Genomic DNA, 27,283 nt, shown 5'->3' on the forward strand with positions numbered 1-27,283 from the left:
AGTTGACATACATACGTTGCCTCCTGAGCTCAGTGATGAAAGACAACAAAAAAAGAGATGTGTGAAAGAAAAACACCTGAATCTGGGATCTGGGAGGGTTTTTGCTTTCCTGGTTTGGATCCTAATCTCGTCTTTGATGGAAGAAATCAACTCAAAGCTGTTCTGATTGACCGACTTTATCACCAAATCTGAACCCAGCTGACCAAATAGTGGGATTATGGGTTGATGTCTTGGACAAAACTCTCCAAAATCATCATCAAAACACTAAATCTAGGGGTAATGTTCTGGAATAATCATGTTTCATCGCTCCAGAGTTCCAAATAATTAGAAAATCAATGTCAAGCAGCCCTGACACCGTTCTTACAACATCTTTCTAAAAAACTGTATTTATGTTGGATTTTGTCATTGATTTCTCATCTGTCTGCATGTCTGATGGAAGAGTTTCATTCATTTAAACCAAAGAATTCACTAACGGACTATAACTCCTGAAAATAACGACCAGCAGAAGTTGCTGTCGTGAACAAACGTTGACCGTGTTTATCAGCTTACAGTGACTCCTATAACTCTGAATTTTCTGTACTGAAACACAAGAATCTTTGTCACTAAAAACAATCATGCATTTTGGTTCTTTAATAGGTTTACTGAAGATTTTATGGGAACATGATCAAATCTGCTGGGTCAAAAATATACATACAGCAACTGGAATATTTGATTAAACGTCCATTGTCGGCTGTTTTCATATCAGCTTGGCTCTCCTGGTTTCTGTCCACAAGCTTCTGGTTTATCTTTGACTCCACTTGACAGAATTGGTTCAGTTTGCCTAAAGCTGTTGTCTTTCTGACACAGGTTTGTTTTTCCAGGCTCATCTAAGGGGTCTAAGCCAGTCTGAAACTTTCATTCTAATCTAATCTAATCTATCTATCTGTCTGTCTTTTGTTGGAAAAAAGCTCTAAATATTGAATAAAATGTAAAATTAATAAAAAAAAATCTGATGCAGCTGCAGAGAGTTGTTGAGAAAATGTCTTCAAAGTGGCAAAAGACTGAAAGAACCTGAAGAGAAAAAGTCATTTAATCCAGTTTGTTGGTCACAATATTGAGATTATTATTATTATTATAGTGACACCAACTGGAGCACTTCATGAACTTCAAATCTCTGATGACTGCTGATGTTCAGCAACATCTGGTGGCTGCACAGCTGCATTACACCGTTCAGCACTAAATACTGACTGGTTTGAATGATAGTTATGATGTAAGTTAAATTTGTGATCCATAAGCACACCAGACCGACAGGAACGTGCCAATGAGAATGTTCATTCCATGGGTTCCTTCGACCCAGCTGGTTTGGGGGCTCCCCACCTCAGTGTGGGGGTCCTCATGTGGGTTCCAGGGGTCTGGGTGCCGGCGCCCCTGGTGGTCATGGTCTGCAACTCCTCCCGGTGTGGATGGACCCAATGCAGGCGTTTTCCACAATCCCCAGTGCAATGCCATGTCTACCTACAGTCAGCGGTGAGAGTGCGTGTGGGCGTTTATGTGTGTGTGTGTGTGTACGTCTGTGTGTCTGTGCATGTGTGTGTCTGTGCATGTGTGTGTCTGTGTGTATGTGTGTGGACATGCATGTGTGTGTGTCTGTGTGTGTGTGTGTGTGTGTGTGTGTGTCTGTGCATGTGTGTGTCTGTGCATGTGTGTGTCTGTGCATGTGTGTGTGTGGACATGCATGTGTGTGTGTCTGTGTGTGTGTGTGTGTGTGGACATGCATGTGTGTGTGTCTGTGTGTGTGTCTGTGTGTGTGTGTGTGTGTCTGTGTGTGTGTGTGTGTGTGTGTGTGTGTGGGCATGCATGTGTGTGTGTCTGTGTGTGTCTGTGTGTGTGTGTGTGTGTGGGGGGGGGGTGCATGTGTGTGTCCTTGTGCAATTGTGTGCATTTATGTATAGGGAGGGAGGGAGGATGGGTTTGCTTGTTTTTAATGTTTTTAAATGTTCTACAGCCCTTTATGTTGCATTTAAACTGTATGAAAAGTGTTATATAAATAAAGTTTGATTTGATTTGATAAAAGACTACTGGGGGAAGTCACGGACTGGGTCTTGACAGAAACAGAACCTTTTTTCTCTCTGGAGCTTTTTTCTCTTTTTCCATGAGTTTTTCTGCCTCTGAAAGGAACTCGTATGCATCCTCCAAGACCTTGTCTTCAAAGATGTCACCCTTAAAGACCTTGTTTTGGTCCTGACTGACAAGTTCCAACCAGAATACAACATAGTACAATAACTTTATTAATCCCTGAAGGGAAATTCAGTTGTCTGTGGTCTCATCTGTTTACTTTTGAATGAAATAGTCTAATTGCTGATGGTAAGAAAGATTTCCTGAATCTTTCTGTCCTGCAGGGATTGGAGCCGTCCACCGATGTTTGGTTGTTCATTGAGGCAGATATGAAGTGGACGATTCATGTTTGTCAGAATGGCCTCCATCTTGCTCAGTGCACGAATGGCTGCTTTCTTTCGTCTCCCAAAAATGTAGGCGCTCATGATGATCAGCTGGTGTGGTGTTTCTGCATATAAAAGAAAATCTGTGTATGAAAAGAACAGTGAAGAAAGGAAAATTAAATGAGCAGATCATTGATCAGCAGTCATAAAAAAGCTACAGGAGAAAGAACACGTGAGGCTAACAGGCGGGACGTTCGATGAGTAGATAATATTTGACAGCTCACAGATCAGATTAAACGGGGGAGTAAAATGTCGGTTAAACTGATATGGAAGTGTGCCAGAGGTTTTACAACACCTGGATCTGCTCCGCCAGTAAAAACACATTTAAAGAGGTCACTTCTACAAACAAAAGATACAAAAGACGGGAGATAAATCCAACCTGTGAGCGTGTCATCACACCTGGAGTGATTATAAACAGGAAAAGTTGAACCGCAGGAGAAGGAATGTTTAGAAGAATACAGAATTCCTGCATTAAATTTGATCATATTTGAAATTGTCACTCGGTTTCCTCGACATAAATCAAAATATTTCACCACACACTGAAGCAGAAAAAGAACAATCTTAATGTTTAATGCTACCAGTTGTGTAAAGAAAGAATTCCAGACTTACTCATAATGTTTTTGCCTAATACAGTGGGTACGGAAATTATTCAGACCCCTTGAAATTTTTCACTTTCTGTGTCATTGCAGCCATTTCCCAAAATCAAAAAAGTTCATTTTATTTCTCATTAATGTACACTCAGCACCCCATCTTGGCAGAAAAAAAGTAGAAATGTAGAAATTTTTGCAAATTTATTAAAAAAGAAAAAACAACCACCCAAAATACTACTTTGATTAATTTTTGATGTACATTTACAGTAACATGTAAATCATAATCATACGTATAGTTTTTTTTTTAGTAAACTTTACACAACAAACTGTAACACTATTGATGTGGACACTGTTTACAATTTTGCCCCATTTTTGATTTTTTTCCCAAATATTTAATTTAACATTATTATTATTATTATTATTATTATTATTATTATTATTATTAATATTAACAATATTAATAATAATCAGGATAATAATAGGTAAAAATAGGTATTTTTGATGTGGACATTGTTTACAATTTTGCCCCATTTTCATTTTTTAAAAAATATTCTATTTAACATTATTATTATTATTATTATTATCATTAAGAATATTAATAATAATCAAAATAATAATTGGTAAAAATAGTTATTTTTGATGTGGACATTGTTTACAATTTTGCCCCATTTTAATTTTAAAAAAGATTTTATTTAACATTATTATTATTATTATCGTTGTTGTTGTTGTTATTGTTATTGTTGTTATTTTATGCCTTATTATTATTATTAGGAAATTGTGGCTGATATCAAACAATAAAAAGTGTAATTTTTACAGTCAAATGCTGTAGTTTATAGTCTTAAATGTTTATTCCACCTAATTAGTACTTTCTACCTAATGAGTTGTGGTTTTATTCCACCCAAAACGGTGTATTTCTTTGTTCCTAGTGTGAAAAAAAAATAACTAAGAAAACTGTCATTTCTAACAAACTCGTCCTCTCCTTGTCATCAGTTAATTAAACCAAAGTTCATGTTCCTGTGTTGCGCCCCCTGCAGTACCACCTCCGTCCTCCAGCAGGGGTCGCTGTGGGCCAACGGACGCGCTGATCAACAGGGTTCCCTCATTGTGTTCAATCTGCTGCTGCTTTTTCCTCAACTTTTCTCTGCTGCTGTTATTTCAGCTCAGAGAAAGGAAGTAGCGACAGGACGGGCTAGCAGCTAGCCGCTCCAACACCTTAGTCTGTCAGAAAACTCTGGACTTTACTGCCTCTTTTTTTATTTACTCCCACCGGCGACTCTTTTTTTCCTACCGAATTTAACCGGTTTTGTGGTTTCTTTCCCTCTCGTTTCTTCTTCGAGGCTTTTTTTTTCTACTAAACTCTGCTGAGCTTTGTCCGTTGGACTCCGCTGCTGCTGTTAGCCTGCTTCCATACAACTCAGGTTTACTGGAAAAAAAGGAACAAAAAAGGAAGAAAACGGAGAGAAAACCCACAACCGACGTGGTTTCCATTGATTTTCGGAGCCGTTGTTCGGAGCAGTTGAGGATTACACCGCGACAATGAGAAAAACGGCCGTTAAAGGTACGTTAAACTGCCTGTTCCTGCTTTTCTGTACGATATAAAGTGAAGTTTGTGAGCTAAAATGGGGAATTAAACTAAAACACGTCGGTTTGCTTTTTAGTATTGTTGTCTACATTCACTGGGCTGCTGTAGGAAGTTAACGTGGAGCAGCTGAACCCCTTCAAGCTGCTTTTATTGGGGCAGATTTTAGGACAAAATGGAGTTAACAGGTCGTGAGTGGCTGTAATAGGTGATAACAGCGTGTTTGGTCAGTGACAGAGAGTGTGTGAATGAACTGAGAATGTAATCTGACTTGTTGCCGTGAAATGTCCTCAGGCCTCACGCTGACTAACCTGCATGTCAGTGGACCTGTTTGTGCTCACATTCATTCAGTGTTTGACAGAAATCCGGACAGATTTGTTGTCCGGAAGGACTAAAGAACCAGTTTATCATCACTGTTATTATGGGGCTCAGTTTGTGGCTGAGCAGAACCATCAAAAGTGGTAAAATACAGCAAAAAAAATCCAACAATAGGGACTTTGTTCATCCCCAGATGTAGGTCACACATGTTACAAGTGGAAAAAAAAACTCAAAAAGCTGCTATTAAAGTAGAAATAGAGGTTCTGTTAGACCCAGGACTGGTTCACATGTTGATATAGCTTTTTTTCCTGATATTTAATCAGTCTCTTACATAAGGCTTAAATAGTATTTCTGCAACTATAGCTGCACAATATTGAAAGCTAACAATGCAATAAATAGTTTTTTTGCACTATGAGAACCAATTTTGGGAAATAATTCATTATTCTAGAGTGTCTGAGGTGCTAATAAAGGTTCTTTGAGTCCTGATAGACCCAGGACTGTTCCACATGTTGATATAAATTTGTTTTCATATTTGATCAGGTGTTCTCTTGAATTAAGGTCAAATATAGTATTTCTGCAATGCAACAGCGGCTGCATGATATCAAAACAACTAACATTTTAATTTAGGATTTTTCTGCAGTTTGTAAAATAGTTGATTATTGTGGAATGATTTGGGTGATTTTATGTGCAAAAGTGGAAAAATAACCCTCAAAATGGTGCTAATAAAGGTTCCTTGAGTCCTGGTAGACCCAAGGCTGTTGCACATGTTCATGTCAAGTTGTTATCTTCAGATTTAATCAGGCGTTCTCTTAAATTAATGTCAAACACAGTATTTCTGCTGCAGGAGCTGCATGATATTAAAAACAGCTAACTGATGATGCAATATTTATTTTTTCTGCAATATGAAAAAACTCAGTTGAGAAATGATAAATTATTTGAGATAATAAATTCTCCTTGAGTCCTGGTAGACCCATGACGAGTTCACATGTTGATATAAAGTTGTTGTTTTCATTTTTAATCAAGTGCTTTTTTCAGTCAACATCAGTGCTCATCACAGTCTAGGATATGTCAGCGTTCATCATTCTTCTTTTTGAACAATTTTCTCCTTTTTTTTTTGCTCATTTTGCACAAATGAAACCTCCATCCCAACAAACTAAATGTCTCGTAAATACAGTAAAAGTATACAAGAACCCTGAGCCTGGAGACAGAGTTCTCTTATAGATCCGTCGTGGGAAATGAAAACAGTTGAAAAACAGTTGTGTCATGCCATGTTGGAGTTAAGTTGCCTAACTCCACACCACTCTTGTTGTGATGTGGTAATCGCATGCATTGCAGCGTCAGTGCTGAAACGATGTATTGTGCAGCTTGAGGTGCAACTAACCAAACTTTCTAAACTTAACCGGCCGTCTGGCTGAGTAATAGCAGTAGTCACTACTTTCCCCGCCTCTGTTTTATTCCTGTTGTCACGCCAGACGACTCATCAGTTCAGAGGTGAGAACTTTTGGTCTTGAGATCGATGGTTTCCAAGTGGCAAATTTGCAAAATTCAGACTGTTTTTTTTTTAGCTGTTTCTTCCACTCGTTGGCTGGTGAAATCTTCCACAGAAGCCTCTGTACCAGGCAGCTCCAGCTTCAGAACCAGCGTCTGGAAAAAAGTCAGTCTTCGTGCCTCTAGGTCCCCGTTTCCTTAATTCACCCGGTGCTGAGCAGAGACCAGGCTAGCAGCTAGCGTCGTCATGCTAAAGTTGTGTATTTACACTTCCTGCTGCCTCATGTTGTGATCCAGACCTTCAGGAACGAAGTGAAATAAACGGACAGAGCAAAGAACGGAAAAGCATGACTATCAGCCGCTGGGTGGTTTAGGGACGGTAAACATAGCGGGTGTTGTTAGCATAAAAAATACATCAAGTTTTGTCATAGTTTTAGGAATAATTTGCTGTTTCTGTTCAATTTTAAGTTATAAAATCGTGTTTTGTTGACTTGCTGATTTGGAAAACAGTAGAAATAACTTAAAGGAGTGTTAAACTATGAGTCAAATGTGTTGTTTCTCCTACTTTATTTCATGTTTGTACTTTAAATAATATATGTTTTCAACCTACTTTAATGACATTTCTCACCATAAATTACATACAACATCACAGACAAGTTCCTCTTTGGGTTGTGAAGCTTCTGCATTAACCCTCGAGTCGTCCTGTAGGTCAAATTAATTTAAGGTTTGAAAATGTGATTAAAAATGTGTTTTCACTGTGAAACTTCTGATGTCACATTTTCAGCATTTTTGGGAAACTTTTGAACATTTTTTCGTGGAGAAAAAAATGTTTCCTAAAAACCAAAATCCAGCAAATTTCCCTGGATTTTGGTTGATTTTTTTGTGAATGTTCTTAAAGAAAGTATCAGAAGTTTTACTGATATAGATTTATTTATATATATATATATATATATATATATATATATATGTATATGTAATTGCTTTAGATATTTTTAGGACTTTCTGGAAGATTTTAACTCATTTTTGGAAAATATTTACAAGAATCTTCTTGTTGAATTTGGGGGATTTAAAAAAAAATTAATAAAACTTTTAAGGGAAACTTTTAAGGGATTATAGGATATTTCTTCCTGAAGGTTTTGCAAGTTTTCAAAAATGTGGGGACTTTTTTTGCTGAATTTTTGGATTTTTTTTAGACAAGGAAATAATATTTTCTGGTGCCCATAAATGAAGACATCAGGAGGGTTAAACATAAATGCAAATGACAAGCATTTACAAAGTGGATTTAATTAATGAAACATATCTGACCGTGCTCGTTGGTTATTTATATTTAAAATATACCCGTCTGTAGTAGTGACCCAAGACTTTTGCTCATGTTGATATGAAGTTATCTTCATATTTAATCAGGCGTTTCCTAAAATGAAACCCTAAATACCGGGATCCTCAACTTATGAGTTCCAACTTAGGGCGAAAATCGATTTCCATCTACTGAATTCTGACATTTTACTGTATTTTACTATATTTTTACTATATTTTTTCTACGTTGTATTTTTTTCTACATTTTTACTGTATTTTGCTGTATTTTTACTATATTTTTACTATATTTTTACAGTATTTTTTCTACATTTTTACTCTAATTTTTACTGTGCTTTTATTGCATTTTTTCTATTTTTACTGTATTTTTACTATATTTTTGCTGTCTTTTTTTCTATATTTAGCTATGTTTTTGCTATAGTTTTTACTGTATCTTTAATGTATTTTTTTTACTATATCTATACTATATTTACTATCTTTACTATATTTTTACCGTATTCTTGCTGTATTTTTTCTATGTTTTTACTATATCTTTACTATATTTTTACTGCATTTTTTCTATGTTTTTACTATATATTTCTATATTTTTTTATGGTATTTCTGCTGTATTTTTACTGTATTTTTGCTGTCTTTTTTCTATATTTAGCAATGTTTTTGCAGTAATTTTTACTGTATCTTTAATGTATTTTTTACTATATACTATATTTACTATCTTTACTATATTTTTTCTATGTTTTTACTATATATTTCTATATTTTTTTACTGTATTTCTGCTGTATTTTTACTATATTTTTGCTGTCTTTTTTCTATATTTAGCAATGTTTTTGCAGTAATTTTTACTGTATCTTTAATGTATTTTTTTTTACTATATCTATACTATATTTACTATCTTTACTATATTTTTTCTATGTTTTTACTATATCTTTACTATATTTTTACTGCATTTTTTCTATGTTTTTACTATATCTTTACTATATTTTTTTACTGTATTTCTGCTGTATTTTTACTGTATTTTATTACACTACCATTAAAATAGAGGTAAAAGAAATGTCCTTATTTTTGAAAGAAGAACAGTTTTTTTTCAATGACGACATTAAATGAATGTTAAATCCAGTGCAGAAATTGATAATGAGGTCAATGACTATTCAGATTTTTAATGGAATATCTGCATGGGCTACAGAGGCTTTATCCTTTGTGCAGTCCTGCTAGTGACCCCAGACTTTTAAACGGTACTGTTTAGATCTGTCTAAACGGAGCATTATAGAGTAGCTCTGTTGACACACTACCCTGTGTAATAAATGACACTGCTGTGTTGTTATTACTGACAATCTGTCCATGTTCTCCAGTGGTTTTTGGGTAAACTGAGCTACACCGGAGCGTTTTGTGGGTTTGTTGTGTTGAGCCTGAACAGTCCGAGCTGCCAACCAGACATCACAACGTTCACTACAATCAATGTCCCCATCTGTCGAATTCAGAAATAAATTAACATCCCAATCCCTGGGAGGACGCTCAAACATGCAAATCTCCATTTATTAAAAACCCGCCCTGGCTAGCAGCTTCAGTTAAACCGGGGTTTTGTTTTGTAAAAGGGAGGAGATGGGATGTAACGACTGCCAGTATTATTCAGATAAACAAAGGGTTCCTGAATGCTTCTTCTTTCTCTTAATTAATAAACCATTTGGTCAATAAAAGACTGAAGTTTCTCAAATCCAACACTGGCATCTTGTCCACAACCCAAATTATTAAATGAACCCACAAATGCTGCAACTTCTCATTTTTAAGCTCCTATATTTAATTTGTGTTAAATGCGGTTTATTTCTAGTTTGGATCCACGAGTTCATTTCAGGTTTTAGGGTTTATCTTCCTCTTCATAGTGACTGTTTTAGTGTTTGAGCCCATTGAACTGGCATCATGAATACTTTCCTTGTCTGTAATTACATAAAGTAAATAGGAATGTTTGGAAATGGACAACAACTTCTTTCATATCCTTGTTTTTCACATATTAATTTGATTTAAATGCTCCAAGAGCCATTTATTTTTTGGAAAACTACAGGAAAGTGGTTCCTCAGAGAACAAAGTGTAACTGAAGTTGCTCGAAGCACCATTTACGGTGCCTAAAGGAACCATTTTAAAGGTTCTTTTAAGCACCTTTATGGATGTTTTTCTTGGAAATGCATGTTTTTTGTGGGGCTAAAAATGCTTGTTTTATGATGTCATTGCAAAGAATCATTTTGGTTCCATGTAGCACCTTCGTGTTTCTGAAGAAAGTCTGACGGATGTTTGAATTTATTCATTTAAATTATTTGAAGCATTAATTGTGTTTATAAGGTTAAAAGAAGAAAGGTTTCTTCTGTACATTCATAAAAAAAATCAATCACATTTTTGTGAATGTTCTTAAAGGAAATATTAGAAGTTTTACTGATATATGTATGTATTTTTTTTTTTTTTTAATTTTTTGAAAATATGTACAAGAATTTTCTTGCCAAATTTGGGGGATTTTTTAAAATAACACTTTTAAAGGAAACTTGTGTTTTTGATGATATATTTTCATCTAATATGAAATCAATTGAGAACTTCCACATTTATAACATTTTTGGAAAATTTTTGAACATTTTTCAATGTAAAAATAAAGAAATCTTAAATAAATGTTTCTTTAAGAACATTCAGAAAAAATCAACCAAAATTCAGCGAATTTCACTGGATTTTGGTTGATTTTTATCTGAATGTTCTTAAAGAAAATATCAGAAGTTTTACTGATCTATATGTCATCACTTCAGATATTTTTAGAATTTTGTTGAAGCTTTTTATTTTTTAATATTTACAATTTTTATTTTATATTTTTTACATTTTTTAAATTATTTTCTTCCCAAGTTTGGGGCATTTATTGATTTTTATTTATTTTTTTTAAAAAACTTTTAAGGGAAACTTTTAAGGAATTATTGGAATTTTCCTTCTGAGGGTTTTGCAAGTTTTCAGAAATTTGGGGGATTTTTTTTTTTTTTTTTTTTGGCTGAATTTTTAGATTTTTTTTTTTCAGACAAGGTAGCAGTAGTTTTTGGTGTCCATAAATGAAGACAGCAGGAGGGTTGAAGAGCTCCACAGAAAGAAAAGCACCATCTGGCCTCGTCTAATGGTTCTGACAGCGGTGGAGGATCAGAAGGGGGATGGGAGGGGAGATCGGCTCGGCTTGTAATTGTGTGAAACTGCAAACCAAAAGATAATTGCCTCCCTCCTATCTGTGCCAGTATTTCTCAGAGGAGACGATACTCTGCGTGATTAAATTTATTTCCGGCTGCTAACTCTCACCTTGTGTGTTGCTGGATGTTGTCTTCCCCACCTGTGATGCTATAAATCAGTTTTATCTCAGCTGAGCGCCGTGTTTTACAGCCAAAGCTTCTGTTTTGTTTTGAATAAATGCGCCTGATTTGGATCATTAACCTCAAACTTTAGTTGTTTGAGAAGAAGAGTTCCTGAAGACGTCCTCTAAAGGGAGCCGTGAAGGATGATGGCAGTGAAACACCCCGGCTTATTTAGACGCCGATGTGATGTGAAATTAGCGAGTCTCTTGTGGTTTTCAGCTGCAGACGAGCGTTTTATTTTATCGCCGATGACCTAAGAGGCATGGGGGCCGGTTTGGTTTAGTTTGTGGAGGCTGCAGTGGCTCCGTCAGCAGCTACAGAGTCTTATCTGGAGTGTTTTCAGGGTCACATGTTCCAGAAACTGTTTGACTTCTCACAGCCGTTTGGTGATTAGTGTGTGAAATACTGTTGGTCTGCTACATGTCTGACCTTCCCCTGTTTGGAATCCCCGTGAAGACACAAAGTATTCCCGCACAAATGCTCGTTGAGTTGGGTTGTTCTTGGGTTCCTCTTTTTATCTTTTGCTACTTTAGACAGAACAAGGCCAGGAGAACAGGTTGAAGGATGGCGTACGTCCCTCTGCAGCACACCTTGTTTCTATTTGCAGCTTGGTTCTGGGTTATGTCGGCTACCTGTGGACCGACACCTGCAGTCCCACGACTCTGCAGCGCTCCTTCAGTCAGCCGCTGCAGCTATCTTCGCCTCTTATCGCTGGATCACCGACATGCAGAATTCTCTACAGTCTAAAAATAGTGTTGGTGCTCGACAGAAACCAGTAATGCAGCAGTTTGTGTCGAGCTTTTTCACTCAGCATGGCTTCCAGTAACGAGGTTCAATCAGCAAACTGCAGTGAGGCAGAGGGACGGGCATTTGCTCCTGAATGAAAGCTGTTTTTAATTACAATTTAATTAGGTAATTGTAGCATAAACACACGTTTTTAAGATGGCTGTTAATAAATGGGGTTTAAAGTGGCGTGTACTTAATTATCAAAGTTTTTTTTATTGACAAACATATGAAAGTTTCTCCAATTAGATTTTCTTACATAGTTTTTACATTTTTTTTTGTCTTGTAGTCGCTTTTCAGAATTTAATTCATTCAACAAGAAAATTTAGCCTGACTGCCTTTTCTGTTTTTATTCCTCTGCTAAGGAACGACGGAGTTATTTGACGTCTGTCCGCTGAGGACCACAAATATTTATAAAACTGTACCTGTGAATAATTCCTCCTTTTTCTGAGAAAATTTTTATAATTCGAAGACATTTTAAAGTAATTTTGGACCCATTTTTAGTAATTTTTTTAACTCTTCTCAACCATCCTAGACCATTAACTTATTTTGTACAGGGTTTGAACAGTTAAGGAGGATTTTTGAGCAAGTTCTGGACAAATTTGAGTAATTTCTAGTAGTTTTCCTCATATTTTGGGTCATTTTTGACAACATTTTGAGAACATACTTGTTGTATGAGTTCAGATTCTAGTGATTTTGGACGAGTTTTTATTGTTTTTAGTCATTTTTGGAACCCTTCTCTGCCATCCTAGATGTTCAAATCATTTTGGACAGATTGTGAACAGGAAAAGAGGATTTTTGGAGCAATTATTGCAATTTTGTTTCTCAAAGTTTTGCAAATTTTCAGAAATTTGGGGATTTTTTTGCTGAATTTTTGGATTTTTTTTATAGAAAAGGAAACAATACTTTGGTGCCTGTAAATGAGGACAACAGGAGGGTTAGATCAGTTCAAACGGTTTGTTCTGCTTTGGGACTTTTACTGTGAACTAAATGAGAAAAGAAGCCTTCTGAATAGATGTTGTAAGGCTAGAAATTGCATGATGGATAATTGTTTTAGACTGTAAACGCTGTGAATCGATGGTTGACCCAGTCTCAGGAAGTTCCGCTGCTATCTGAGGTATAGTGACGGGCTCAGTGCCAAGGGCTTGGCAGGAACAGTCCGACGTGTAGAGGCTTGTGTTTCTATTTACGCTCATCAGGGAAATGTCTGTATCACTGTGTTGCTCAAGCTGCTGCTGAGAAACGCCGGGACGGGCTGGACTGGACGGGCGTCATCCTCACATCTCATCACAGCCGGTTTGAACAGAACAAACCTGTCAGGTTCCCGTCGGTGTGTAGACATGGAGGAGGTCAGAAAGGAGATGTGGATGCCATTGTGCATGTATGTGTGTTTGCTTTTGTGTACATGCGGTGTGTCACATCACAGGAATGCTGCAGGGTGCTGTGGCAAGAGAAGCTGCTAACCGAGTCTGCAGAAGAAGCGAAAAGAGGCGAGGAGAGTGTTTGGACTCCACAAACTCCTTGGTAACTCTCTTTCAATGCGGTGAGCTGAATTTATGGGCTTTATAAATAGCCCCGGCTGTAATGATAGGGTAGAAGTGAGGAAAAGGCACAGAGCGGCTGTTTGGGGATGGCCTACTTACCATGCATTTGTTTGCAGCGACTTTATTCGTCCAAACACATCGAGTGGAGATGATTGAGATCAAAGCTCCATCGCGATGATGATGATTATCCCAAATCTGCATGTTTATGTTCCGAGCGTCGGCACAGTTACCAGCCGAGGTTTTCACTAAAATATACAACCCAAGAATGTTCCATAGTGAAGTGAAAAGTGATCCGTCAGCATCATGGAAGAGACATTTGAACCGATTTTAGGCAGCTGGAGTGCAGCGGGTTTATACGGCGTTTAGGTTGTCACCTGGGTCAAATTAACCCGGTTTAAAGATTGAAAATGTAGGAAAAAAAATTCACAGTGAAACTTCTGATGTACACATTTTCAACATTTTTGGGAAATCTTTGAACATTTTTTGGTGGACAAAAATGAAAATAAAATAAAAATGTTTAAGAACATTCACATAAAAATCAACCAAAATCCAGTGATAGTCAATGGATTTTGGTTGATTTTTATTTGAATGTTCTTAAAGAAAATATTAGAAGTTTTACTGATATATATGGAATCATTTTAGATATTTTTAGGATTTTTTTGGGAAGATTTTTCCTAATTTTTTGAAAATATTACAAGAAATTTCTTGTCAAATTTGGGGGATTTTTTTAAAAAATAAAACTTTTAAGAGAAACTTTTATAGGAATTGTTGGAATTTTCTTCCTGAAGGTTTTTTCTTTTTGTAAATTTTCAGAAAATTGGGGATTTTTTTTGCTGAAATTTTGCTTTTTTTTCACAAGGAAACAATATTTTTGGTGCCTGTAAATGAGGACAACAGGAGGGTTAAATCCATACACTGCTTCTTTCTTCACTTTTCTGGATATTAACCTCCAACAGCGTTTCATCGCATAGACTTTTAACTCTTTATTGAAAGGCAGTCTTCAAAAAATGATGTTCTGAACAGCATTCTTAAATACGTTTTGAAGGGAATGCAATTTTGTTTTGGGATAAATGTAGTTTCTGACCAATGACGAGGTGTTAAAGTTTTCTTTCACTTCAGTTTAGGCCCCAAAAACTAAAAAATTTCCTAATTTGTTGTGTTTTTTTTTTACATGTTAGAGCCTCGGTGTAGGTTGCCCACCAAAATTAGTTGATGAAAAATGTCAGCGTTTAGGTATAATTACATATTTGAAGCTTTTCCTCCATTTTCTGGGTTTCCTATGACGACAAGTCCCGCCCCTTTTAATATATGATTGGTCGACTACAAAGAAGCGACAGTAAACCAATAAAAGACATGAACTAGTGCTTTATTTAGAGTTTTTTTTTTTTTTACTACATCTTCCTCATAAATCCAGTTTTATGGATGCTCTGGTCTCCACTGTACTTATTTCTTGTCGTCTTTCCTACCAACTAAAAATGCTGTTTAAGTATTATGTATGTAAGTGTTTGCACTATAGCTTTTGCTGATTTAAGATACAACTTTCCCCTCTGTGGGATTAATAAATGCTTGTTGTGTAAGTAATATATTTAGGAAACATTCCAAACAAACCTAATCTGGTAGAAAATCTGTTTGAGAATGCAGAGTGTAGTTTTGTGGTGACTGTATTGTTATTAAAGGAATAGTTCTGCTTTTTTGATGAAACTTCAATTCAATTTTATTTATGTAGCCTCAATTACAGTCAAATCGTCTCAAGACGCTTTACAGAACCCGTATGCCTGACCCCCAGAGCAAGCCCAAAGGCGACAGTGGCAGGAAAACACCCTTTTAACAGGGAAGAAACCTCGAGCAGAACCCGGCTCTATATAGGGGGGACCCATCTGCCTGCTGGCCGGGCGGGTTGAGAAGGACAGACTGATGCGTGGACTTCATCTCCAGCGGTGACTCCTGTGGTTGAACATCTACCCAGTGAGATCCTGCAACTCATCATCCAGAAATGGGCCAAACGATGCCTCCAAAACAAAACACTCTTCCACAACAGATGATGGCATCTTTCTGCTGTTTTATTTCCCCCCTGCTTCACTTCTGGCCAACAGAAAAGTCTGCTGTCATGTCTAATACATTGTACTGAGCTCTTTCTGTTGTCTGTGGAGGAGGGACTGTCGTGTCAAGCTGTCGGCTGTGGTGAGCTGAACCTCCCCTCCATCCTCTCTGTGGTCACTGATCCTGTCTCCTGGCAAACAGAGGACACACCCTGAGGCTGTTTGCTGCTGCTCAGGCTGCATCCTGTAAAATGTGATCATTAGGCTCGGCTAATGAAGGCCGCTTACTTACAGGACGTTGTTCTGTCGAGCTGCCTGTCCAACAGTTGGCGTTATGAAGGTTCAATCTGATTCTTCCTGCTCATCTGTGCTGCATCCTTTGCATGCTAACGAGCAGAATCACTGTTTACATGAAGGACCCTATAACCCTGTGCAGCCATATCTAGGGTTCAGTATCTCCCTGAATCTGACTTCCACGGCCATGAACTTTGGTGAGGACACAGACAGACTAGTGTCCATCAGATCCAGTTAATTGAATGGCTCCAGCAGAGGACAAATGTTACATATAGACCCCGTTGCACACCATGTTTTGTGGACCTAAGAATAGCTTCACACCATATTACAACACGTCTGATTTCACTGACATTAGAAGCCTCAGAAGTTGAACTGACCCAGTTCTCATGTGACTGGCAGCATGTTGCTGAATTACTTTTTGTGCACAGAAAGCATTACAGTAGTTCTTTTTCAAAAACTTGCCATACCGGAATAGCAGAGATGAACGTTGTGCAGCAGGGTTTTTCCTGGCTCGGGGGAGTCTACGCACAGCAATGTGAGCTCTGAAATCTCTGCATTTTACTCTCATTTCTGAATATTTGATGCACAAAAATGTCTATTGTGCTTCAATACGTTAAATCCTAATCAACAGAAGTGGTTAAGAATGTAGAAAAATGAATACTGGCACTGGAGCTTTACTAAAAACTCTCCAAATTCAGGTTGCTTTTTGAGTTTACCTTCCAAAATACTCCACCTCAGTCCACTAAATACTGACGTGTATTTGTGCAAACTGGACTGAACTTGTTTACATCTCGTTTGAGGAATTATGGACAAGCTTCAGGAAATAAACCGAAGCGTCGTCATTCCTTACTCACTCCTCCTGAAATGATGTGAGGGGAAAACGGGAATAATGGGAGCCAGGCCGGGCAGCAGAGGCGGTGAATGTGCCAGCAGCATGTTTTTAAGGTGGCACCGGTGTAAGAGCAGTGTGTAGACTTTTCCACCAGCCAGCCTTGTGACTGAAACGGAATACATCGCATTATAACAAAACAGAGCATGTTTTATTAATGTGGTGCTGCTGAGGTGTGTGCACGGCTCCACTTTACTCACATTGTTGTGTTTGTGCTCATACAAACAGCCATGAATATAACCTGTAACTGGGTTGGAGTTTTGGAAAGCAAAATACATCATCATGCATTTGAATTGCATTTTTTTTTGTCTCAAATTATTGTGATTTCCTGCATCCAGATCTACCAACGCAGGACATGTTTCTTCCTGTTTACCTGGGTCATACTATACCTAACTTCGGGCTGGGCCAAAAAATAAAATCTCAATTTTTTTTTTTTTTTTTTTTTTTAAGTCATCTTGGACGATTCCAATTTTAATGGATTTTTGTTGTTTCTTTGCGTCTGTTTGCTATGGCTAGTGCTAGCCATGCCGCACTCCCGTAGCTGCTAGCACTCTTCCCATTCTTTAGGATGCCTCTGCTGGAGGTGCTGAAAGAGGTTAGTTGTGCTGCTACTCTTCGTTTTCACAGTACTTTTGCAAACCTTGCACATGACTGTAGTTTGCTCTGTGTCAGTCTTGTCAAAGCCGAACCACTTCCATATAATCGATGGAACATGAGGCCCTTTTCTCGCGACCAACTCTTCGTCTGCTGTTCTGTCCGCCATGACGGGGGTGTGAGTGTTTTGGTGGAAGGAGATGAGAGGCGGAAGCAAACGCCAGTGCACAAGTCATGAAAGGCAGAAGAAGAATCTGTATTGTTATATATTTAAGCTCGCCTCGATTTTACGATTTGGCACATTTTCAAATCGTCAGGTTTTAAAAAGGCGAATTAATCAAATTAATTTGATTTATCACCCAGCCCTAACCTAACCCCTCAACTTTAGGATGTTTAATGAAGACATTTGACATCTTACTTTTGTACTGTGCATATTTTCCAGGTTACAGACCCTTGAAGTGCGCAGGGATGACTCAAAATTCTGTGTGTTTTAGTTAACGCTTTGCATTTTTGAACCCCTTTCTAGTGTATACCAATATTAGAGAAATGCTTTGACGCAAAAGGAATCCCGTCTAGAAGATGGTCCTGGTCTCAAAAGTAGGTGAAAATTAGACTTTTAGTTGTCTAGAACTTGTTCTGACCAAACACCTGTCACACATGCTGATATGAGCCTTCAGAATTTACCCATATTTGTCTTTTTTAAGCAAAATGTGCAAAGTTACAAACTGCTTTTGACCCCAGGAAGTTCCTTTAAGTGTAAACATATGGATGTAGTCACATTTCCTACTAAAAATGCAATCTTTGGACGACCTATTTCCAAGTTTTGAGCTCTCTAACATTAGTAGGATTAGATGTGTGGCAAACATGGAAGACAAGGTTCCATTTTTTTGCTATTTTGAAGAAAATTTGGACATGAATTGATATTTCCTACTAAGAATAGTCTTTGGTTGAAATTTTGCCAATGTTTGATTTGTAACATCAGTAGAATTAGATGTGTGGTAAATATGGAAGACGAGGTTCCATATTTTTGCTTTTTAGAAAAACCTTTGGATGTAGACACATTGGTAGAAGACAAACTGGTCTTCATAGAGGTCTGTATAGTCATTAAATGTGCAATGCTTAATGATTGGCCCTTGAAAATGGAAAAAAAAGAGCAAAATATTCAACCAATTGTGGCATTTTGGCCTCAGAAAGTTCCTTTAAGTGTAAATATATGGATGTATTCATATTTCCTACTAAAATTACAGTCTTTGGTTGACATTTTACCAACTTTTTAGGCCTCTAACACAAGTAGAATTTGATCTTTGGCCAACATGGCAAGGCAGGGTTTTATTGTTTTTGGTATTGTGACTAAATGCTGGTGTGGACTCATTGGTAGGAGACAAAAACTGGTCTTCATAAGGCTCTGTATGTTGTCATAATATGTGCAAAGCTACAATTTTTTTCCATTTTGTTTGTTTCTTTCTTTGAGACACAGTTATGTCCAGTCCAGATCTCCTGACACAGGGCTCGTATGTGGGACGTTTCTGTCACTTTGTTGTCAACGTGAGGCTTGAACTCTGCGTCCCGATGTGCTGACTGCAGCCCTGGTGTCATCTCTGGATGCCTGAAGGGCTGTGAAGAGTGACAAGAGACATGAAAGAAAAGAAAAGACTGCAGACAAGGGAGGCACAGAAGGGATGGAAATAAAGAGACGAGCTAAAGGCTTGAAAGAAATGCAGCGGGGAGGCTAGACTTTGGCCGGGCGCTCGCTATTGGCCGCCCTCCGCTCTGTTCTGTTTGTCTTTGCTCTATTTTTACCGTGCAGTCTGGTCGCTGATGAATGGCTCCATATGCAAGTTAGATTTTCAGAAATCATCCGTGATGTCTGGCCCAGGTGGGAGAGGGGGAGCGTTAGGAGACATGAAGGGGAAAACACAGCGACCGTAAAAGAAAATGTTCTGCCGTTTCAAAGGGTTATTTTTACTGTGGATCGTAATAAATCAGTTTTGTTCTCCGCTAAAGTTACTTTCCAGTTTTTAACAGCGATGTGTGGAGATGTAGAAAAAGGTCATCCTCGGCTCCAGATGTTGGAGCAGCATGAGTCTTCCTAACAAGATTATCATTCACATGTTAAATGAGAATCTGCCAGATGATCCATGCACCCTCTACTAAAGCAAACGCATATGAGCGTTATCTCTGGTAACTGGCTCAACAAAACATAAAAACCCAACCAGAGATGATGCATATTGCAACTGTGGTCATGAACTTTGTGTGTTACCCTGGCTGAATTTGTTGAAATATCTCACCTTCAATCGAATCCGGTTCATTATTCCAACCAAATGGCTCAGATGAGTAGCTGGAAAGTTCAAAATCTGACAAAATCAATCTGTTTTTCGCCATTTTTGCACCAACAAATGGTGTAATTTTAACCATTTTTGTTTTTTTGTGTTAAACATGACTGAGTTTTGTGTTTGAGTTTGTGTTCTTCTCAATTTTGACACTAAGATTTTATCTTTTCTGCAAATATCAGTCTCCTTGATTAGGGAAAGAAACCTATCGGCCAACTTTCAACAAGTTTTATGAGCTAAAATCCTTTAGTGAAGAAGAACTGGTTGGTTTTTTAAAATGCCTTCAACAATTCAGGCTGCCGAGAACTTCTTTCTTGTAAATGCACAAAACGGACCAATCAGGTGGCGCCTCCTTCAGCAAAGAGGAACAGGTTGTTAGAATAGAAAGCTATTTAAAATATACATTTACTGCAAATGATGCAAGGGAGGAATTCTGGTAGAAAACCGCTTATTTCTAACGTGACATCTGCACATCAGAGCTCTGAAACTTCCTACAGGAACACGATATGTGGTGATCCCCTTACTTTTTGGCTGAATCAGAAGCATTCTCACTGTGATAAATACCAATAACTGGTCAGTTTTCTACGAGCTGCAGTAAAACAGGACCAGACCTACAAACATACTTGGACATATTTCTGCATCGGCGGACTGAATGCTTGTCGGTTCCACTGGCAGCTCCAACAGACCGATCAATTTTCTGATCGGTGTTCTACTAGCTGCAGGACCAGCGGAGTAAAAGTGGCCGGGCTGCAAACCAGGACACAACATTAAAACATATTTATGCATTTTCTGCATCACCACTCAGGGCTCCCTGTGACACAGTTTGTGATCCTGGAGCTGCTCAGCTTCGCTCGGTGTGATTACTGATGTACAGCCCTGCAGAGAATTTATATCGCTGGTGAACCTGTGGGCGACTTAAATCCCAAACTGTGAACAGAATGGTGATCTGACAGGTTAAAACTATGGATTAACACATTAATCTCACTTTGTAGTACGCTGCTTGGGACATTAATCGATTCTGCTAGCTGCAGTACATCCACTAAATTGTGCTTTTATTTATGCTTTTGTTGTTTTTCTTCGTTCCACATCTTTCACTAGAAACTCTCTATACCTACTGGTACAATTAGATGTGTGGCTTTACATTTTTTGGCTGTTTTGAAAAAAATGTGGATGTGGATTCATACTTCCTACTAAAAATACAGTTTTTGTTCGACATTTCACCAACTTTTGGGGCTCTAACATCAGTAGAATTATATGATTGACAAGATTTCATTTTTTTTGGTATTTTGACAAAATGTTGATGTGGACTCATTGTTAGAAGAAAAAAGCTGGTCTTCCTTTGAGTATAGTCATTAAGTAGTCATTAAATGTGCAAAGTTACAAATTGCTTTTTAATGATTGGTCCTTTAAAATGGAACAAAAGTGGAAAAATATTCACCTACATTTGGTACTTTGGCCCCAGAAAGTTCCTTTTAGTGTAAATATATGGATGTAGTCACATTTCCGACTAAAAATACAGTCTTTGGTGGACATTTTTCCAACTTTTAAGCTCTGTAGCATCAGTAGAATTAGATGTGCTGTAAATATGGCAATCCAAGTTTCCGTTGTCTTTGCTGTTTTGACTAATTGTCGATGTGGACTCATCGTTAGAGGAAACAAACTTCGCCAGAAACTCTCTATACTTGGTTTTCCGACTGCTGTCTAATTTGAAGTTCAAACTGAGGTCAGAGCTTGTAATAAACACGAGATGAGTCATTTTACTAACGCTGAGGTGTTTCCCTGCTGCTTTGAGACGGTAAACTCGGTGTGTTAGCGGACAGAAACAGGCATGGGTCTGGAATAGCTGGGTTAAATCCCGGTTTCTCCCTGCTACCTGTGTTGTTTGTTTCCTGCTTTGAGGTGAAGAGAACGGCGTTGCAGCCACCTGTCTGGACTTTATTCTCCTGTGTGTGGCGTGTGAACCGGCGGTGGGAGTCGGGGATTTTAAATAAGTATGTACTTGGTGCAGCGCAGCGACTATTCTGGTGTTACAATGGAGTCATGTGTTTTTTAGTGCTGAGTCGCCCACATGAGTGAGCGTGTACAATAATCCCCTCTGTCTGCCTCCTGAACTTCGCTTCCTTTTCAACTCTTCCTGATTTCTGCCTGCAGCTGCCCCACTTCTCCAGATGGCATGCTGTATGTTTGTGGTTCATCATCCAACCGGAAGGAAGCGTTTCCTGATCTGGAGGCTAGACTGAGCAATGCACCTGAATAAATTAACATGAGACGCTATTTATTCTCACACTCAGCAGGGCAAACTTCTTTCTTTAAGCTTTGTGTGACACGATAACATGAACGTTAATAGTAGCCGCAGAGACTTTGTTTGTTTGAACACAGTTTTGCAATTATGAGGAAAATCTAAAGAATTTTCCCGAGAATTTTCCATGTAAACCTGTTTAACCCAGAATAAACATTACTGTCTCAGGTAAATCTCACCAAATATATAAATCTATCCACCTAAACTCTAATAACTTATTTTTCTGTTTGGTAATGGTGTTTCTGGAAGCTGTAAAAAGCCTTAACCCTTTAAGCTTCAGTCAATTCCAGCCGTTTTCAGTACAAAAAATCGCTAATATTCTATTTTTAAATAAAAAAATTATGAAAAATACAGGGAATATTGGACGGGCATCACGAGGTGCATTTCCTTGAAAATGACCGATTTGGGGATTTTATACGACTTCAGGACATGTTTTGGACAAAATAGTTTACTGGCTTGTGTCGTCTGGATGTAAAAGGTTGGATTATGGCCGTTTTTTGTGGAATATTTTTTTCTGTGTGTAATAATGAACCCGGAAATGTGAGTCGCGCTGTGTATGTTGAAGCCGTGTACAGAGAACGGATGGATGAATATTTGTTTTTGTCGGACAAATGTGTTTTTCTCACCCGCTGTGGTAATCACATCTGAAAGTGGTTTATACCGGCGGATTCATGAGAATCTAAGCTTTCCATCGGTGTATAGTGTTTGTATAATCGTGTTTGCAGCCGTCGGACATTCTTGAAATTCCTGTGCAAATTAGTAGGTGTACCGCCGGCGATACACTGAAGCTTAAGGGGTTAAATGGACTTAAAGTTTGCATTTTAACCCCCAAACCTCAAAGATATTTAGTTTACTACCCTATAATGCTAACTGCAGATTCATTCATCGTCAAGGGAAATCTGAAGAATTTTAGCATTTTTTCCCATTTTGTGCAAAACTGTCCAACTCAGAGTAATTAATATGAACTCAGGTGCTTTCCCACTTTAACTCTGGAAGTTGGTAAAACAAAACAAGAAAAATGTAACCTGACGACAGGCTTAATTTAGGATTAATTAATTCCATCATGATTATAAACAGTCGACAAATTTGTCTGGTAAATGTCAGCAAACTGGTGGAAAATAGTTCCAGAAATCCCGTATTGCCATTTTGAGAAAGCTCATTTGTCCGGCAGAGACTCCAAACCTAAAGATATTTAACTACAAAGCAGTTGAACCAGTGGAGTTTTTGCATATTTTCATCTTTAAAATGCTTAAACTGTTAATTATCTGTGAGGCATTTCCTGTGTCGTATTTCCAGGAACAACATCGTCAAGGAACGTCTGAAGAACCTCCCATTTTCACTGGAAAATAGTCAAAATAACTATGAATAACTCGGGTGAACTTGGGCACTTTCCTGTTTAAAACTGTATAAACCGGTCTAACAAGTAGTTTAACTTTTTTGTAATGCAGCTGCTGAAAGTCGTAAAAAGCCTGAAGAAAAATTTCACTTGTCAGCAGGATTAAATCACAGTTCACGCTTTTCATTGAGGATTATGATCAGTCAGGCAATAATTTAGTCTTTAAAATGTCAATAAACTAGTTTAAAAAGTTCCTGAAATCCCAAGTTAACAAGACGACATGGTCATCAACATCCCCCACCACATGTGATGTCTATGAGTCTATATCTAAAATAGTGATAAAGGGCCATAACTCTGTTAAATATTATCGCACAGGTCTCATTTTCGAACTTGATCAATGTGTCCATGGTGTGAAGCTACACACTAAATTTCGTAATCCTAGCTGTAATAGTTTCCGAGAAAAGCTGTCCCCTTCATCACGGACGGACGGACGGACGGACGGTCGGTCGGACGGACGCTCCCTCCCTCTGTCCGTCCGTCCGTCTGTCCGTTCGAGGGAGGGAGGGGAGGGAGGCCAAACCTATATCCCCCTTTTCCACTTCGTGGAGGCGGGGGATAATAATGTGTATTTACCCATTTATCAAAACTCCTAAAAGATATTTTCTATCACTGAAGGGCAACAACAAAGATGCTGAATGATGAATTAAACACTAAACTGATCATCAAACTTCCATCGACCTCTGCAGTGGTTCCACAATCCACATTGTAAAGTAAAATCGGAAGAGTTTTACCAGTTACTTCCCATTTTTAATGTAAAAAAAGTGCAATTTCAAAGTCATTATCATGAACTCAAAGGGTTCTCCACTTCAGTCCCACCAAATATCTAATTATTTGAATGAATCCACCTTAACCCTAATATTCAGTTTCATATTTTCGTTGTCACGTGACTGGAAGTTATAAAAATCTGAAGAAAAATGAACTTAACAGGCTCAGTTCAAGATTAAGGATTGTCTTGTATGATTTTGAACAACGTAAGTTAGTCTATAAAATGTCAGTAAACTAGTTAAGGTAGTTCCTGAAATCCCAAGTTGGTATTTTAAGACTCCAAAACACAAAAATATTTAGTTTAACCCTCGTGTCATCCTGCAGGTCAGATTGACCTGTTTTAAAGTGGGAAAATGTGGGAATAAAATAGATTTTCACAGTGAAAACTTTCACATTTTCAATGTTTTTGGGAAATTTTTGAACATTTTTTGGTGAAAAAAAGAAATGTTAAAAAAAATGTGTCTTTAAAAACATTCAGTAAAAATGTTCTTAAAGAAAATATCAGAAGTTTTACTGATATATACGTAATCACTTTTGATATTTTTAGGATTGTTCTGGAAGATTTTTATTCAATTTTTGAAAATATTTACAAGAATTTTCTTTCCAAATCTGGGGGATTTTTTTTCTGAATTTCTTGGACTTTTTTTCGACAAGGGAACAATATTTTTTGGTGCCCGTAAATGAGGATAACAGGAGGGTTAATATCACAGAAGGAAAGCGGTAAAGGATGTTGTTTTGTGAAAGAGGAACCAGAGGAGACTGCATTTTTTTCTGCCCAAAATATTATTCTATTCTATTAAATAGAAGAAGAATGTCTTTATTGTCATTGTTCAGTGTACAATGAAATTACTGTCACATACTGATGAGGGAAGCTGCCATGTAAGGCGCTAACCACGGCTCATCAGGAGCAGTTAGGGGTTCGGCATCTTGCTCAGGGACACCTGGACATGACCTGGATCGAACCTGCAACCCTCCGGTTGCAAGGTGGCCACTCTACCCGATGAGCCATGCCGCCCCATAGATAGTTGGTTTTTAAAAAATTGGCAGAATACTAAGATAATAGGACATCTTCTCAATTATACAGACCAGTTCTCTTATACAACCGAATATAATTCACCTTCCTGACTAACTGTCAGCTGTCTGAGTGATTTAAACTTTGAGGAGCTTCACAGATGGAGAGGTTTTCATACCAGTGTACTGGTGTTCATGCTGTTCTGTCCATAAGACTACAGCAGTATGTTTAAACTGCACTGTGTTTGCCCACCGCTGGTCTAAATTAGTCCACCATGGCCGAGATGACGGGTCCGGAAAACCCTCCGGAACCCGCTGTCACCACCGACCAGTTTGCAGTCCCAAAGCGAGCCAATCAGGCGGAGCAAAGGCTTCTGGGATGCATTAAGCTGGCGTGCCGTGGCCTCATCGGTCTGCTGTGTTTCATGTGGACGTGGCTGCTTTGAATCTAGACTTTCAGCTCATCACGCTGGTAGAAAACACGTAGTCCATGCACGTCAGATGTGCACGGCTGGGAGGTTCTTATTTGCATTTCCTATTTGAATGGGAACTCGTCTGTCCTCTGCTGCAGCGCTCGGCAGGAGGTTCGATGAAATACAGAACAGGGGTGATATTTTCTGCTTCGTGAGGCTCCGTTGGCCTCTCTGCCCTCTGGTCCGACTCTCCGGGTGTCAGAATAGCAAACAGGCGTAGTATGTAAATCAGAAACACCAGGACGCTTTCATAGCGAGCCGTGTTTCCTTAACCCTCAGGTCGTGCCGCGGGTCAAATTTACCCGTTTTCAAGTTTTAAAAATGTGGAAAAAAATGTTTTTTTTTGTCTAGATTTTCAACATTTTTGGGAAATTGTTAAAAAAAAATTTGCTGGAAAAAAGAAATGTAAAAAAAAAAAATGTTTCTTTAAGAACATTCACAAAAAAATCAACTGAAATCCAGCGAATTTCACTGGATTTTGGTTGATTTGGTTGTTCTTAAAGAAAATATTGGAAGTTTTACTAATATATATGCAGTCACTTTAGGTATTTTTAGGATTTTTTTGGGAAGATTTTTACTCATTTTAAAAAAAAAAAAAATTACAATTTATTTTTTCAAATTTGTATTTCTTGCCAATTTTAGGGATTATTTTTTAAAAAATGTTTAGGGAAGCTTTTAAGGAATTTTTAGAATTTTCTTCCTGAAGATTTCGCAATTTTTTTTAAAATAAATTTGGGGAATTTTTTTTGCTAAATTTTTGGATATTTTTCAGATGAAGGAACAGTGTTTTTTGGTACCTATAAATGAAGACAACAGGAGGGTTAATTATTTTTTTGTGAATGTTCTTAAAGAAAATATTTTAAGTTTTACTGATATATATGGAATCACTTTAGATATTTTTAGATATTTTTTGGAAGATTTTTACTCATTTTTAAAAAATATTTCCAAGAATCTTCTTGCCAAATTTTGGGGATTTTTTTCAAGATACAACTTTTAGGGAATTATTGGAATTTTCTTCCTGAAGGTTTAGCAAATTTTCAGAAATTTGGGGAATTTTTTTCAGACAAGGAAACGATATTTTTTGGCGCCGATAAATGAGGACAACAGGAGACTCTAGTCGCTGTGGTTTGACATCTGGACTGAGTTAAAGCAGATAGGAGGCAGCTGAATGGCCGGTAGGATGGAGGAGAATCTGTTAGCGAGGTGACAGAAAAGATGGAGGGAAAAGGCAGCGGTTAAAAACAGACGGACGACGAGACATGGGGAAGTAGCGTCAGCCTGTACCGGCCTCCTGGATTACCCACCCACTGGGAAACCTCCACGAAGTAAGAGTTCATAAAGCTGGAAGTCGTGTCGAGGGCTGAAACAAGCCGGTTTCTGCAGCTGTGGATGTTTATGGCTGTCGGCTCACATTGATGAAGGGTCATAGCTGCCTCCCAGGGATGTCAAACCAACGGCAGCCGCCTCGGTCTGTCGATACGGGACCCGGACGCTTGATATTGGCAGCGGCAGATCAATGCTGTGCACTCAGATGACCAGGTTATGATTGATTAGCTTCGTCCATCATGGTTACGGTCGTTTATTGAGCCAGACAGCTAGCTACACTGTAAAAAAAACATGTAATTAATTATAAAAAAACAAAAAACTGTAGAAATCTGACACCAAGGTGGCAGAAAAAAGACTAGTAACGTCAAATTTCAGTAAAATGATGGTGACATGTTGAAAAAATATAATTACAAATTGT

The 27,283-nt window shown here is 37.9% G+C and overlaps 1 protein-coding gene across 1 annotated transcript in view; it reads left to right on the plus strand.

The window, feature by feature from the left end:
* Nucleotides 1–4,233: 4,233 nt before the first annotated feature.
* LOC110954101 (unconventional myosin-IXb) overlaps nt 4,234–27,283 on the plus strand; it is a 113,933-nt gene continuing 90,883 nt past the window's right edge. The window contains 1 exon segment of the mRNA XM_051946916.1: nt 4,234–4,625. The gene's annotated coding sequence lies outside the window, so the exon portion shown is untranslated.

The sequence above is a fragment of the Acanthochromis polyacanthus genome, chromosome 4 (genome assembly GCF_021347895.1).
Source record: "Acanthochromis polyacanthus isolate Apoly-LR-REF ecotype Palm Island chromosome 4, KAUST_Apoly_ChrSc, whole genome shotgun sequence".
Taxonomy (NCBI): Eukaryota; Metazoa; Chordata; class Actinopteri; family Pomacentridae; genus Acanthochromis; species Acanthochromis polyacanthus.